This window comes from Psittacula echo (assembly GCF_963264785.1).
Source record: "Psittacula echo genome assembly, chromosome: 3".
Classification (NCBI taxonomy): Eukaryota; Metazoa; Chordata; class Aves; order Psittaciformes; family Psittacidae; genus Psittacula; species Psittacula echo.
The window spans coordinates 63921945-63939071 of NC_137736.1; the positions used below are offsets into that span (position 1 = coordinate 63921945).

The 17127-nt window shown below is 43.7% G+C and overlaps 1 protein-coding gene across 1 annotated transcript in view; it reads left to right on the top strand.

The window, feature by feature from the left end:
* Positions 1–17127, top strand: part of SH3RF3 (SH3 domain containing ring finger 3) — a gene marked incomplete at its 3' end in the record, with an annotated part of 248075 nt that overhangs the window by 140583 nt on the left and 90365 nt on the right. The window lies entirely within an intron of this gene.

Sequence of the window (17127 nt, forward strand, 5' to 3'; positions counted from 1 at the left end):
GTTTGCAAAGTTTCTTGCATTTTTTTGTGTTAAAACACCCAAAAACTGTTATAATGGAGACCAAATTAAGGGGATGATGTCTTCTCAGTGCAGTGTTTTGGAACTGGGTTCAATTTTTCCCTGGTTTTGTTCAGTGGAGAAATTTGTATTTTCAGCTATTGAACATGTATTTTCTCATTTCCTACGTGTGTGAGAAGACATTGATCAAGTTGCTACAGGATCTCACTAACTGAATGGTCCTCCTATCTAGGGATTTTTACAGTTATCAGCTTCTTGCAGGGGTAGTGGCATGTTTAGTGCTCTAGAAGTATGTATCATTAGGTATTTGCTACACCGATAAGCCCAAAGGCATTTTAAAGCTGCTGTGACACTGCATCATGCTTACATTGCCTCATCTCACACTGCAGGACTTCTGTAGGTTGCATGAAAATGCTTCAGTGGGGGGTTGGCATTCTTGCAAGGATTTGGGTTTTGACCACATCTAGAGCCAGAACACAGGTCTGCTTGGTATGTCTTTGCCATGTACTCTGGCTTGCATCAGTCTTTAGACTTGTGGTCAGAAAGAAGTTTTCTTTTCCACTGAGGTTGCAAAGTCCCTTGGTGGTGTGTTTCTGAATTTCTTTCGGTACCTATCCCCTCATGTGGTGAGCAAGCCCTCTTGCCAGGCTTTGCTGAGCTCCCTTCATTAGGAGGAGGGTGTTGGCAATGCTTCTGCTCTCTACTGCTGTCTCAATTTACTGTGTGAAAGTTCCAGGTTCTGGCCATTCTTGCTTAGAGCTAACTTCATGAGAGGGTCTGGGGAGGTGCTTTGTTGCCTGTGGTAAACTGGCAACATCATAGAAAAAAAGTTTAAGAACCTGAGAAATGTATCTATTGCAACATTTCTTGTTTGTTGCAGAGGACTAGACTCAGCAGTCGTGAACATCCACAGGTCTCAAAGGGGTCTTTGTCCATCATTTACTGACTTTTCTTAAACTTGTCCAGATTCTGGATTTACTCACACCTGCTTTATTCCAGCCTGTACCTCTAGGCAATTGTAGTTAAATTATTGTTGTGCTTTGATGGACTTAAGCATAATTTCTGAGCACAAACATGCTCTTTCAAGTTCTGACTCCATAGGAATATTCAAACTAGGATGTAGATCATTCCTTAGTTGAGATTCTGGCAGGCAGTGGGATAAAGAAAGCATTGGCATCATATGGAAATTAAATCCCCTTCCTTTGAAATTCAGCACAGTAATTCCCATCTGCTCAAGCGAGGGATCCAGAACTCGTTCTCAGACTTGGAGCTATCACTTACCGTCATACTGAAGCTGTGGTTTTAGGGTAAGGCTGAGCCTATAGAGCCTGTCTGGGGGCTGCTGCTGAAAAAGGATGTTCTGGTTCCCAGCTGAGCCCTCCCATAGGGTGTGTGGCTCCACTGCCTTCCTTGTGCAGTGCATGGTGCTCATCCCGCAGCCTGAGGAGTCAGCTCAGGGAGCTAAACCCACAGACACATTAGAATCATAGAATAGTTAGGGTTGGAAAGGACCTTAAGATCATCTAGTTCCAACCCCCCTGCCATGGGCAGGGACACCTCACACTAAACCATGTCAACCAAAGCTTTGTCCGACCTGGCCTTGAACACTGCCAGGGATGAAGCATTCACAGCTTCCCTGGGCAACCCATTCCAGTGCCTCAGCACCCTAACAGTAAAGAGCTTCCTCCTTATACCCAATCTAAACTTCCCCTGTTTAAGTTTGAACCCGTTACCCCTTGTCCTGTCACTACAGTCCCTAATGAATAGTCCCTCCCCAGCATCCTTGTAGGCCCCCTTCAGATACTGGAAGGCTGCTATGAGGTCTCCACGCAGCCTTCTCTTCTCCAGGCTGAACAGCCCCAACTTTTTCAGCCTGTCTTCATACGGGAGGTGCTCCAGTCCCCTGATCATCCTCGTGGCCCTCCTCTGCACTTGTTCCAACAGTTCCATGTCCTTTTTCTGTTGAGGACACCAGAACTGCACACAATACTCCAAGTGAGGTCTCACGAGAGCAGAGTAGAGGAGCAGGATCACCTCCTTCGACCTGCTGGTCACGGTCCTTTTGATGCAGCCCAGGATACAGTTGGCTTTCTGGGCTGCAAGCGCACACTGAAGCCAGCTCATGTTAAGTTTCTCATCAACCAATACCCCCAAGTCCTTCTCTGCAGGGCAAACCAGCAAAGATTGCCTGAAGATGGACTCACGCCTATCATAAAACCCCAGCCTTGGCCAGTTCTTTCTCAAGCTCTTTCTTCTAGGTCCCATTGCTGAGGGAGTCAAGGGGGTTGGTTGCAGCTTTCTCTGGCAGCTTCACAAACAGGAATCTCAAAGAGAGACCACAGAGCACTTGCTGCTGTTCCACAAAATGTACTTACAAATCTTTAGTCTTCAAAGGTATGCTGAGGTCACATGACACATGTAACTATGAATAGCTTTTTGGAGGCGGTATGATGGAATAATTAGCCATAATGAGCAGGGAAACAAAGCTTAATTGGTTTTGATGTCAAGGAAATACAGGATGTAGTCTTTTCCGGGGTACATTTATGTTTTTCCTGAGCAATACTTACCCCCATACTTTACCCATGTTTTGCAGGTGTCTCACTGCCATACCAGAATCCATTGTCCTGAAATGGTCCTCTGAGCTTGTCACCCAGTAAGAAGAATTAGGGCGGGCTGGGTGCCTGAAGAGTTATCCTGCTGAAGGAGGGGAGAGGTGAAGCGAGCATGCTGAATTACCTCCTAGGGAAGTGTTGAGGATGACAGTATGTCTTACTTCTGACCCTCTCGGGCCAAAATCTCTTCTTCCTTTTGAGATATATGCCCCAATCCTTTCAGGAAGTTAAGTGTCTAAAATCTGTCTTTGATGAGCAAAATGCTTCCAGTTTTATAACATGGCCAGAGAAGAAGCCAGTGCTCCTATTTCAAACAATATCCCAGTGATTATAGCATTAGCCCAGGGTAGAGGCACAGGAGTTCAGTTCTGTTCTGGAGGGATTTGAAACCATACAGAAGATGAATAAGTAATAAAAATGTATACACCAGCACTATTTTGCCTTGTTGTTTAGTCTTTTTCTATTGTTAATATGCAGTGTATCTAATTGTAAGTCATTTCTTTATCAGCAGTGGGAACTATTTCAGTAAAAACTGTTTATTCCACCAAGTTATTTGCCTTCTTAAACCTGAAAAATGCCCAAGCATCCCATTATTATTGGTTTGAATTATTTATAGCCTGTAGCATTTTACAAGACATTCAAAAAGCAAATGCATCCCATACTTTAAATATTACTAGGTGGTAAAAGATGCATGCATTGCAGTATAGGATTGCTATCATAGCATTTCCCCTGGTGTCACTTGCCACTGAACTCGACTGTGCTGCCACAACTGTGACAATCAGGAATACTGTCATTATGGTCAGTGGGGGAGCTCTTGATTTATTCACATTCATGCAAGCAAAGCCAGAAGCAGGCCTTGGAAAACGTTAAGGTCATTGCATCTAGTGAGGTGTAGCTGCAGATCTCAAAATGACTGCACGGCTTTGCAAGATAGTGTTTATGAGCTGGCTGTATATTAATAGCAAATATATGTGAAATATTTTCCTCTTTGAGGTTTACAGCCCCATATTTTCTAACAGAAAAGCAGGTGTATTGGCTTTGTTGTGAAGCTTTGCTGATGTCAAATGCAGGTGGTGATGATTCAGATGTGTAACTAACTGCAGCAAAATTTCAGTGCTGGTTGCTTCTCCTGCCTGTTTGTGTCCTGAGATTTCCGAAGGTAAAGCTGAGCAAAATTGTACCTGAACTCAGGCAGTTTTGCCCAGGAATCAAGTATTTACCTCCAGGACAAAGAGATACCAGAAAGCTGGAAGGGAGGCAGTAGGTAGGGAAGGGTAGAAGGAGTGCTGAGACTCATCTACCTGTGCCCTTTCCTCCAAAATCTCTGAGCATCAGCCATCCCCAGATGAAGCCATCTCTGGCTACGCCTGGACCACAAGTGGAAGGAAAGATGTGCAAGTGGCATTGAGTACACCAAGCTGCTCCCACGTGTCCTGCCTGACCCATGCTGACAGGCTGGTGAGCACCAAGGTCATATCCTACAGCACGGGGCATGCTGGGCTGTGGCTCCCAAGAAGTTTGGAGCTGAACACACCTGCCTGTGATTTTGACCATGTTCTGTGGAAACACATTCATAAGTAATAGAGGAATATGTCAAATATGTCAATAGTACATCAGGGTGTGATTGAAAGTGTGACAAATCTTTGATGCTCTTTCCCTTGGAGAAGAGTCAGTCTTCAAAAGAAGTGAGTTGGCTGTAGCAGCGGAGACCTTGACACCCAGATAGCAGGGCTGCTGCTTCATCACTCGCACACGTCCTTGCAGATTATACTGGGGATTTCGCAGTTGCTTGGTTTTTTGAGGATTTTTTTTTGTTTGCCTTTTTTTTTTCCCCTTGTACGTCATTAGCACCAGTGCTTAACACTGGGTACTACATAATCCAGAAATCCAAACACTTAGGTCATTAATATCAATATCTCTGCCAGAGGGCTAGTTACAGCTCAAGCCTTTTTTTTTTTTCTCCTTTCCTAAAGACATTTTTCACCCAGATCAATGGCTGGTGATTATCCAGTCTAAATCAGGATCCTATTATGTGAGGTAGAAGAGATTCTTTTGACTGCTGCCCAAATGTATGTAATAATAATAGCCACAGAGAGGAGTGAAATGTAGCACAAGCATCCTGTGTGTGTCCCTTTAATTAGAAACCATGCAGAGTCTGAAATCCGAGGTGCTTCCAAACACGCGTAGCATTCATTTTAATCATCCCTCAGAATGCAGGTGGAAGCATCAATTAAATTCAGCCTGAGAGGAACTCCTGGGAGTGGGTGCAGGAAATGAATTTTGTTTTAATAGTATTATGATGATGATGAAGATGATGGTGATGCACAGGGACAGCACTTTGAAAGCATTAACCTGAAAAGACACCCAGGAGCCCCGTAATATGTCATCGAACAACCAAAGTGCTGAAAGATCCTTAAGGCATAACTGTGACCCATATTCTGTAGAAAATCAACTTTCCTCTCCCCAAAGGGGATTTGAGAGAATGACATAAAAGCATAATTTGCATTATGAAGCCTTGTATCTTCCTTGATGTTTTCCTTGTCTGCTCCAACTGACGTTGCTTCCTAACATCAAACCATGCAGGGCTTTGCCTCAGCTGAGGGAGAAGCTGAACTGCTCCTAATGGGAGGCCAGCATGCGGTGAAGGGGACCTTTCCCACCATGGAGGAGACGAGGACTCGTGGCGTCAGAGATGCTCTTTGACCTTTATGGTACAGGGAAGCTGCCTCTGACCGCCCGGCACTTGTCAGAGCCAGAGCTGATTAAAGCCCTTCTGGCAGTCAGCTGGCTAACGTGCAGGAAGGTGTCAGTCTGTCCTGTCAGCAGGACTGAGGCTTGAAAGCAATTTCTAATCATCTTTGTGAAGAAAGCGCGTGTCAGTAAATTGTAGCTAATGAGGCGTTTTGGGGTGAGGGAGCTGGACGGGAGGACAAAGCGGAGGCAAGGTGCAGGGAGGCAAGGAGTCTGCAGTCCTGCCAAGGAGAGGGCAGGGGTCCTGAGTAAAAACGTCCTTTTGGGGGGAAAATAACACCCACAGGGCACTTTGGATAAACCGAGCTGGAATGCTGTGATTTAAAAAGCATGGATTTTTAATTTTTAATGGATACCAGATATTTTAATATTCACAGTTGTGGCAAATGAGGGGGGAACAATCTCTCAAAATTCCTGGCAAGTAGGTTGTCACGTTCATTTCTTTAGACAACAAGAGCGTGGAGACCCCCGATGTGCCCTCACTTCAGAAGGTCCCCAGCAGTGAAGGGATGAGGAGTCTGCTCACACAGCACAGATGTGGATGAGCTAACTCCTTTCACGCTGACATTTTGAGCCAAGAATATTTCAGCGTTAGCATCTCCTAATGCTGGTTATAAAGCTTGCCCGGTGCAAAAGAAACCTCTCCAATTTCCATGTAACTATGAGAAAAAAGCCACAGCCGCTTTTGTGTAACAGGATTTGTGTGGGCTGTTGGTAAGGGCATGCTGCTGATAAATAAGGCTCAGTTGTAAAATATTCTTTAATGACATGGGAATTTATCCACCTATTGAAGTTTACAACTGAGCTACCAAGGAAACACGTTCTTTAGCTCCACTGTGTATGCAGCCCACGACGCATTTATCAAATGCCTGTCAGTCCAGGGAAGGCACAGTTCAGGTAATATAGTACTTATGAAACTGTTAATACCATCTCAGGATGTTCTCATACTGTATGTTTTTTAAAGCTGCCTTATGAAAACTTTGGAGAAGGAGAAAACAGGGGATATTTGCAGTTTTATAATGCAGGACTCTGCTCTGTGGTCACATGCAGTGAGGATGACACAACAGAAGGAGGTGCTGCCTAGACACCACATTATTTATCATTAAGCATATAGTAAAAACAGCAAATTGACCACTATCTTTTGCAGAAGTGTTAGAATTTTCATATGAATTTCAGATACTCCCCTTCATCAGAAATAAGAATTCAGGCTGCCTTCTCATCCTTCACCCATTCGCCCATCTCAGTTTACAAGCCACCATGACACCATCAGTGGTAGTCAGGTTCTTTGGTTGGGCACTTTTTAATCTCATTCCACATCAGAGGGTCTTCATGGTCATTTGTCTTCTACTGGCTGTTCCATACTCCCTGGACACCATCCCTGTTTTACCCTTCAGTACTCTGACACCCTCAGAGACCCCTCAGCTCCTCAGCAAGTGCAGACTTCCATATGAAGGAGTGACCCCAACGTGGTTCTTGAACAACCCTATGTCACCTCAGAAAGGCAAATAAAAGATTCCCTCATTTTTTGTATTTTTCTGGGTTGTTTGGCTTGGGTGCTGGAGCCTGTGAGCTGAGGCTGTCAGTGTCTGGTGTTGTTTCAGCCGCTGATTATCTTGATTCTCAATGATCGAAATGATGAGAGAAGCTTGTGCGCACCCTTTAAGTTAATATTTGTGTGAAGAAGAGAGGAGGAAGATCCTCCTGGTGTGCCTTTATTTCTTTCGAAAAAGTCTCTTCTCCACTGCTAGCAATGCCGGCAAGATTCTCGGGAGTGGGGCTCCCTCTGTTGAGCTCTGGGAGCTTCGCCAGATGGTAAATACAGCCGACCGCTCCATTTTTGGGTCAGCTTCATCTCTAGACCCTTCCTCTACCACTCTCCTCTCCCTGCGGTCCATCTGAGAGAGAAAACTGGCAATGGAAAAGTCCTGGCAAAGCTGGGTCTGGGAGCTGTGACCTGCCTGGTGTCTGCCACGAGGAAACCCAGCTCTGATGAGTTGTAGCAGATCTGGACCATAAAGTCCTTTCTGGGGCGGAGGTGGGAGAGGATTTCTGCTAAGGAAACACTTGAGTCACAAGGCAAGGAGCCAAGAAGAAAGGTGTGGAAAAGCTGGAAAGCAAACCTAAGACATTGGGTTGCGTAGCATAGTTACAAAGGCACCACTGGAAAATGTAGGCTGTCCCATGCTTTGTCAGCTTCCACCAGGAAAGATGAAACGAAGCAGTTACAGTGGAGATTCATTTTATGCAATGCCTTTTAGTATTTTCGCCAAAATGTACTTTTTTCTTGCCATGACCTACAGCATAAAGTATTGTGTAAAATTCCAGGGCTGTAAATGCTGCCACTGTGGAGATGAAGGAGCCTGAGAAAACATAAGGCTTTCAAAATTGCACAGTGGGCTGACTTTTTACTTGTTTCTTTTACCAAAAAAAAATGAGCAAGGACTGGGTTCTGGCAGGCAGCTGGGAAAACCAAGTTGTGGTCCTGACCGAAGCGGCGTTGTCTGGGGAGTAATCAGTGAGAGATTTAATGTTTATTTAACGGATTTAACACACACTTTGAATGGAGAACACAAGGCAACCTTAAATATATAGCTGCCATCGTGCCTTGAATATAAGATTTTGTTTTGTGTTTCTCCATAGCCTTGAGGGGGCTCCTCTTTGTTTTATAGCATGCCTGTATTTGTGGCTCTTGACAGGCTAAATGTAGCCAACATTGCTTTCCCCCTTGAACTGCTCAAGTAGCATCTTGAAGCCCTCACTCAGGATGTCTTCGGTGACCCTTGCCTTTGCAAGGCAGGCAGTTGAGGCATATTTTGTCTGGTGGTTTCTGGAGAAGCCACGTTGCATACTTGGATTAAAAGTCCTCTCAGCTATTGGTTGGGACTTTTTGTAGACCAGCTTCTGCTCTGAAATGTCTGTGTATAGCTGCTGGGCCTTTCACCAGGACCCCTGCACAGGATTGTAAGGGTAAGATTTAGCCATTAGGATCCAGTGGCTGTTTCTGCTTGAAAAGTGAAGGACAGACAGATTATCAGGGCATACCTAGGCTTTGTAAAGCTATGGCCAGAACATGAGAGATCAATAACTATTTTCCTTAGTGAAGGCTGCCAGCCATTCATTTTTGTTTCAGATGAGATTACTTGTAAAATAAAGCTCTGTATTGTATAGAAATTTTTCTATACATCCACACCGCTTCATCAAGATTAACTGGATTAAAGCAATATAACTGAAATCAGAATTTGATCTACAATGCCAGCAGTGTGTTGACATTACCACTTATTAAAGAGCTGAGAGTCTGGAAGCTTTCGGGTTTTGCAGAACATGAGGGGCTTTGTGCTGACACAGTTAAACAGCTGGCTGGTGTTACCCATGGATTCTCTGGGCAGCGATAACTGTTAATTCACTGCTAGAAATCCAACCTGACCCTGAAAATCACGTGTTGTTTAATAGGAGTGCATGTAGTTTGAGAATTCTTCACTTTAAATGACGTGTTGCTAGGAAAAAGAGATCTTTGAATGTGTAAATATTGATAGATACTGAGTGACGGACTGCAGCAGCGTGAGATGTGCAGAAGGTGTGAAGCTATTTTAGCTGTGATTGCGAGATCGGATGAGCTCAGCATGGGATGATCTGATGATCTTACATTCAAGGTTTTAAACTTCCTAAGGGAAACAGTGTTGGACTGTAAAACTGAGCTCTTATTCTGGTAAAGCAAAGAATCCCAAACATACTTATGTGACAAACTTTGTAGTGGAAAGCCTGCTGTTTCTTTCTCAGTTGTGCTGCAAGCACCAACTGCATTTGCCAAGCAAATGTTTGAAACATTCTTTAATCTTAGTGTATATAAAGATGGACCTTATAAAGTAAAATGCAATTTTGCCATATAAACTACAAAATAACCTCAAGAGACACTGTTCTCTTTAAAGAGCAGTTTGTTCACCCACATCTGAAGAGGATTAACAGCATCCTTTCCTCTTCTGGGGTGGTGAACATCGTTGTTTCCTGTTCTTTGGGGAGCAATGCAGTTCACTAGAATGATGCTGTACCTGCTCACCTTTGTTTTGTCTTCGTCTGCTGAGAGATTCCCATAGTATCTTATTGCTAACAGCAAGAGTCAATTCTGGAAATGGCATATAGTCTCCTGAGCTGTTTGGGCACTTCCTCTCCATGTATACAAAGGACCAGCTTTTGGGAACACATAGAGGTGTTCCCAAGACTTCCTAGCACCTCAAAACAGTTTCAGAGAAGCATTTCACACAGGTAGTAGCTGTGCACAGGCCAAGTGAATGTTGTCTGCACATGTCCTCAGGTATAACAAGGGACTGAAGCCCTCTGCAGCACCATCAGTCAGGATCAGGGCCTAATCATTATGTCCAAGTCCCTAGTTAAACAAGACAGTAGAGCTTCAGTTAAGAATTTTTATTTTCATTGTGATTAATTACTACTTGCGTGACACTACAAATAAGCGTGACACTTTCCAGGGTGTGTAAAGCATTATGTTCAGTTTTCATTCTTCATAATGCCATTTGTATTGTTGGCTTGACTACTTTTATTCTCAAGGTTGGTTTCAGAAAGGTTGTATCTTCAAACTGTGATTTTTCAGGCTTTTAACTGATGGTTCTCACAGAGCTGACTGATAGCACGTTGCTGTTTTTTGTCTTTGCCGCTCTGTGATGAATTAGATTCTCTTTGATTAATTTTCCTATGATTAGCTTTCTGTGAAAGCAAATGCTGCAGTGTCACCATCATGATCTGTCAGGCCAGGTGACCTGGGGGCGATAGTGCTTCTGAATGGCTGTATGGAAGACAAACCATCTTACGTGGAAGACAAACCACTTTTTAAGAGTTTTTGCTGTGAGGTATAATGGTGATTTATGATCTGTCAGCCTGAAAGTTCCTCTTGAGAACAGAAGCTGCTAAAATCTCCTCAAGACACAGATCTTATGGTGGTATACATTTGTAAAACGGCACTGGCTAAAGTTTGCCCAGCCCCTTGTTTCTTCAGCTCACTGCATGTGCAAGTGCTCTCTCTTGCTTCCTAGGGATGAATAAGAAGAGATGTGTTTTAAGCACTGCTGTTGATTTAAGCCGAGTTGCTCTTGAAAGATGTTAAACCGAGAATGACTGTAGCGAGTTGGATGGCAAGGAGCAAGGGGACAGCCACAGCCCCTGCTGCCCATCATGTCACGTCCCTTACCAAGCCTACCTTACCATGACTGGGCCGCCTGTTGTGCTTACCACTGGCTACTCTGAACACCACATTGCCTTACACCTCTCCATCCCACAGGGATACAAGCAGTGGTTTCACACTTGGGATTTAAGTCGCTCTCAGCTGAAATGGGTGCTTTTGATGACTGCGATCCTGGTGCTAGTAATGGGGAGCAGCCCACCTCCTCCTTAGCAGTCCTGCTGATGTATGCTCTGTCAGGCAACCCCTGTCCTTTCCAACACAGCTGCTGTGATTTCTGTGAAGCTGTTACGGATGGCAGGAAACCATACGCTGAAGTGTTGCCCAGCCTGCTCTTGGGGAGATGCCTACTAGTTGGAAGATGTAAATGCAGTCCCATGTATTGCCACTGAATCTTCGCTTGTGTTGACTGGGAGATTCAGAGTAATGGGTGATGCTTCAGAGTAATGAAGCCAAAAATTAACAATATGTGTTTTAATTATTATTTATGCTATAGGAATAGTTTGTGTATAATTATGGTTTACCGCTGAGATGTGCATGCTTTTCATTATGTTTTCCTTTCTGTGTCTTTTCTTTTTTATTGACTTCTGATTTGGTTTGGATGTTTACACTTGATAGTACTTCATGAAGGAGGTAAGTGTGTATTCGTTCATTCAGAGGAACAGACTCTTCAGATATGTATTTGGAGAGTTGGGGATATGGAGATGCTGGAGAAATTTGAAGAACTGCAACAAGCAACTTGCCAGTGTGTTTTGCTAAAATCACTGAAGTACAGTCTAAAAAAACCCCATAAATTACTCTACCTAGCAGTGCTCTTATCAGGCTGCTCCAGCAGTGTGTTCTGAGGCTGTCTGACCTTGTCCATTCCTGCTTCACCTCTGGCTCTGACTATGAACAAGACCCGTGAAGTGGAAGGAGGGAGTTCAACTCCTGAAACAGGGGTCAGCTGAGGGTAGCATCACACCTGCCTCTTGCAGGGGATCCCCCCATGCAGGGGAAGTCCTTGCAACAAAGAGGCTGAGGTTTCCCTTCTTCACACAGCTTGAACTTCACAAGGCAAGAGCTTCAGCAAGGGAAATTACCCTTCAGCATTAACGTGGCTTTCACACGGCAGAAAACCAATCTTTTGCTCTGCTATTATAGAGACAAGTTGTAGCTGGAGCCTCAGGACGTTTCTTGGGTTTCAGGAATCTAACATAAGCTTGGTTTGATAGAAGGGTTGGTAGATAGAAGGCTTTTCTATCTGGGCTTAGTAGCTGCAGGCCTTGCCCCATGTGTTTTGTTTATTTCTTATATAAAGCAATGTACTGATGTCAAGGAATAAACTTGGACTTTTCTCCTGTGCGTTTGTGAGCCAGCAAATCTGGCCAGACTCTGATGATTTTGCACATGAGGCTTTCATGCTGTCTTGGGTGAATACCTTCCATAGCTCATACAGACACAAACTGAAGGCATAGTTATCTTATACATCCAGACTCTGCTCCTCTTGCAGGAAAAATTGGTTCCTTGGGGAAGCTTTTCTTTTCCTTTCCCAAACAGTGTAAAGTAGGAAAGGCATGGATTTTAGGTACCCACACTGTACTTTGGGCAAGCATCAGGCCCTTTTCTAAGTAGTGATGTCCTTCAAGTATCACATGCAGAAGCTAGCTTTGGCCCATGTTGGAGCTTGAGTTGCTTTCAAACATACTGGGAAAATGCCTCTTTTCCATAACTTTTGAAAACCTGAGGCCTACTCTACCTGTACTGTTCACTCTCTACAAAGATTTCTACTGGGAGAGTTTTTTGGAAACAAGTATATTTGGGCTGGGCTTTTTTCCCCTCCTTTTGTTTTTCAGGATATGTAATGAAAAATTCGCCAGCATTGCCACTTAATTGCTTCACGGCTGTTGTTTGTCAATTTGCCAGCAGGTTTCTGCTTAACTACTGCCATTTGACATTGCTGAAACACAAATGCAGAATGATTGAGTTGCCAACATGTTACTGAGTCTTTTGCAAGGGGGGTTTTCAGCATATTAACGCTTCAGGCTTTTATGTCAGTATTGATTGCTGAAATTGAAAAGAAACCTTTGGCAGTATTCAGCATTGTGCCAACACACATTTGCTGGCAGGAAAAAGAAGCTAGCCGCTGCTATTGACTGTGACTTCATCCCTTCCTTCCTTTCTTTCTTACATTCTTTATTTCTGTACACACCCACGTGGAGTTTTGGAATCTAATACACATCATAGCCGAATTCCAGTTAACCTAACAATAAATCAACAGGGAAAATCAATTCCTTGATACAGTCAGATGTGGAGGCTCTTTAATTTTGCAGCCGCCTGCGTTATGTCTGACCGGATCTCGTGGCAGCTGGGGAGGGAGGTGATGGCAGCATCCCTCAGAGCAGGAGCTCAGGTCAAGAGCTGACTTGGAGGGCAGTAGTGGGGTGGTGGTCTCTGCTGAGCTCCTTTTGGGGCAGTCAGGCTGCCCTGGGTTTGGTCCTGAGTGCAAGGTGGCCATTGTGGAGCTGGTCACCATGGAGTGATGAAGAGCACGATGCGGCTGTGGCCTGGCTGGGAAAGGAAGTTTTGCTCCTGCGACATAGCATTGCAGAAGGCTCCAGGATGGGCCCCAAGGCTGAGAAGGGGCTTTGGCTGAGGAGCAGGGGATGAAGTGGATGGCAGGGGGTGGTGTAGTTGCTCAGAGATGCTGCAGTGGTGCCCAGGCAAAGGAGTGGCAGAGGAGGGGTAAGGACAGTTTGCTTTGCTGGGAGCAAAAGGAAAGTGTAAGCACTCCTGCAGTTACTGGAGGGACATCTCTATGTGCTTATCACTGCCATCCACCAAAACCATTGCCTGCCTCTGCTTTTCTTTAGCCTGATTTCTTAGGTGACACTTTGCAGCCTGTTTTAGGTTAGAAGATTTTGTAAAGACATCCTGGGCATGCTGGGGATGATGATGTCTGATTGAAATGCTGTTATGTGGAAGAAATTGCTGAGGGGAAGTAGGATAGTGCACAGGGGAGAGATTTTGAGCAGAAAATGGAAAGGGCACTCTCCCCAGAAGGGCTTAGGGTTTTCATGTGAGTTGAGATCAGTCCTGCGTGATTCCTTTCCCTTTGAACTGGGGGAGTCAAGTGAAGAAAAGGGGGGTGATTAGGCCAGAATTGCACTGCACAAATATTTGGCAAAAAGGGAAATAATCACAGGATCATAAGAAGATTTCTAAGAATTACTTAACTTTATGGGGAGTAACGTTACAACTAACAAACAGCAGCAGTGATCATTTTTCTTGCATTACTTAATGCTCCCTCCCTTCAGGTGCAGTTAAGAAGATTTTTCTGAATCTGATTTGCTTCTCACTTATGGATTAACCAAAAGCAAGAACAATGTTTGGAAACTTTCCAAAATGTGCTTCTTAGGGACCAGCCTTCATTAATATACTCTGACCACAGAAAGTCCACTGAAAGCTGGACCTTTTGGCCAGAAAACATCAGCAAGGAAACTTCACGAGTTTATTTTGTGAGATTTTTGTAATTGTGATGCCGAGTTTCTCTCTTTGGTTGATTGGAATAGATATTTAGAGCTTTAGAATGGGAAAAGTAGCTTTATTTGTAAAGGGTTAGAGGACTCCCTTCTTTACCTCTGCCTCGACCACAGTAAATGCAAGCTTTACCTGGAATGCTTGTATCAAAATGTGTACTTCTGGCCTTACGGAAAGGCTGGGAAATGTCTCAATTACAGTGGATTTTCAATAGGAAGGTGTCTTGTCCTCTAAACAATATGTTCATTTATAAAAATGCTTCTGCAGACTTTTTAGTTGAAAAGCTGTGGCTCAGAATTAGAAAAGCTGAGTCTGATAATTGAAATACTTCATTTTGGAAGCACCTTCCCACTGGCAGTTATAGTTTAAACACCTCATGCTCAGATCTTCTCTGTGTAGGACAGTTCCCAGTAACTAAGCCCATTAAAGAGAACAGGAACACAAGCACCTAAACTGCAGATTCCCTGGGGTGCCACATTAGGGTCTCCAAATAAAGCAATGCAAGATTTCAAACAAAAATTTGTGTCCTGCAGCTAGTGTGCATTTTCATCAGGTGCAAGTGTAAAGAGGCACCTGAACCACCTTCTAGCCAGCTCAATTAATTAGTAATAAAAGCCCAGCATGTGTTGCATAAGAATTCCATTGACGATGTGTGAGACTGAATAAAATACCATTCCTTTTTCTGTAGCTCTGGGGCTGTTGACTCTTTACACAGTAAAATGAGACTTGGGAAGAGAAAGTGGTTAAAAAGTAAAGAAAGTGGTCTGACCTTGAACTGCTACAGACATCTTGGGAATAGTAAGGCCTGGTCTAGGGTAAATGATACAGAGCCTGCTTGCCAGGCATGTGCCTGGATCAGCAGTAGTTCAGTGCGCACCTGGCAGAAGTCTTACTCGGAGTTTGATAAATTGTCTTCTATCAGCATGAGTTAAAGTAATTAATCTTTTATTTCTAAATTACTACAAGTCTTTCAGTTTTTTGCTTTTTTTTTTCTTTCTAGTTTCAAATAGGTAACGCAATAATGCAATCTGTGCGTTACCTAAGGAGACTGTTTCATCTTTAAAATGCTGGGGAGGGGAGCAAAGCTTTGATGTCAAGGGAAATAACCATCCTGGCAGAGAGAAAAATGTCAGTAGGATGCTGCCACTGATTTGGCAGAGACTCTTTGGTGCATGCTCTGCTAGTTGGCTGTTAATTTTCTATTTTGCTTTTACGCTTCTCTTTGTTACGTGTGAAGGTGCTTCCAAAAGACTGGTCTTTATCTGGGTACCTTCCTTCAGATACAGCCAAATCCAAAAGAATACAGGGAAAAAAGAGGAACTGTAAATTGGTAATGAGAAAACCAAGAGCTGGGGACACATCTGAATGAAATTAAATCCCCATCCAGACAACACAGCTCTGTAGAGCTGTGCCTGTTTGACTGCCTCCTTCACTCTGTGGTGTAGGCAAGAAGATCTCTTGCACATGCTTTCCAAGGCCTGCACAGCTACTAAAGCCATTCTTAATAAAATGAGTAAGTCAACGCCTGTGTGTGAAGCTGCACTCAAGAAACTAACTTTTAGAGCAGCGTGGTATCTGCCTGCTGCAGTTACCATCAGGCACCCTGAGGCAGCCAGAGGCCATGGGCTGGTGCTTCTCCTCCAGCTGAAAGATGCAGGTGTAAGAACATAAACCCTGCCCTACCAGAGCAGATCAATTTAGAGCACCCATTACGATCAGAAAACGCTCTGCTTGTTGCTTTAACAAATACTATAAAAAGTCATCCCAGCATCTCATTTTCTGGCTAGGGTGGGGAAATTGAGTGTTTCTGTTGGGCCACTCCACTGTCTCCCTCTGGAAAGTATCCAAGTGCTATTCTTGTGCAGAGGAATGTCATCTAGAAATATAGATATAAGAAACACCAGGGGGAATATCAGGGTGTTTTATTAAACATAGCCTTACTTTTTCATTGTCCCTATAGGACACCCATTGACAACCAGTGTACAGAGCAGGGAGCAAACTACTCAAAGGCATATATATGCCAGAGAAAACTCTGTCATTTTTATAAATGTACCTCTGAAAAAATGCTCTTATGAAAGGTTGACTTTGCAGAATCCCTTTAACATCTCCTGTGGTATGTGCTGGTACGTATTTGCGCTGACACTTGGAAGCTGACTCTTAGCTCAAGCTAAATAACATAAAAAATTGCATAAGATAATGCAATGATACACCTGTTCTTCCCCATTAGGGAATAAAGAGCTATTATAGGACCAAAGCAGCAGGCAGCTTTGTCCAGCACTGTTAACCCTGCTCTGTGGGATTCTGCAAGAAGAGGGGGAGCAAATACCCAGAGAGGGCTGCATAAACTGTTTCTTCCACCAAGAAATTGTCCATGCGATTGATAATCTTGCGCCAGGCCAAGGTGAAATCTGGGAAGAAGTCTTCACAGTCAAGTAGTTTCCGTCAAATAGATTTCTCTTTTCTATTACACCAAACATTAACTTTTAAGGCTTTTTGCTCTTGTGCTGTGATTTTATTTTTTCTTAAGTTTGTTTCTTTCCTTTAATGAGAGTGAAAGCCTCAGAGCTCTTTTTAGTTCTAAAAGAAGGATTCGAAACATTCTGCCTATTCCGATTTTCCACAGGGACATTAATACATAAGCAACAAAGAATATTATAACTGTTTACAGTATCCCTCAGTGAGCAGCATGAGACTTGGGGAGTTTTTGAAAGAGTATGTGGTTACAGCATCAAAAGCTGGACTAAAAGCTTCAAACTCAGAAATGTTTGGAGTTGCTCAATGACAATGAAAAATGTTCAATTTGCCAATTTTTAGAACCACATGCATCTTCAAGCTCATTTTATCTTCTGAGCCCTAGAAACAAAAGCAACCCTGAACGTCAAAACATCTAATATTTTACCTTTACACATGTTAAGTTTTACTTGTTTAAACACGTAGTCCTGCTTACATAGGGCATTTTGCAAATTATCAGATGCTGCTTGGTGGTGTAAGAGGTACCATGAGTTCCAGCTGAGCTTCAAGAGAACTGCAGTGCCTGCA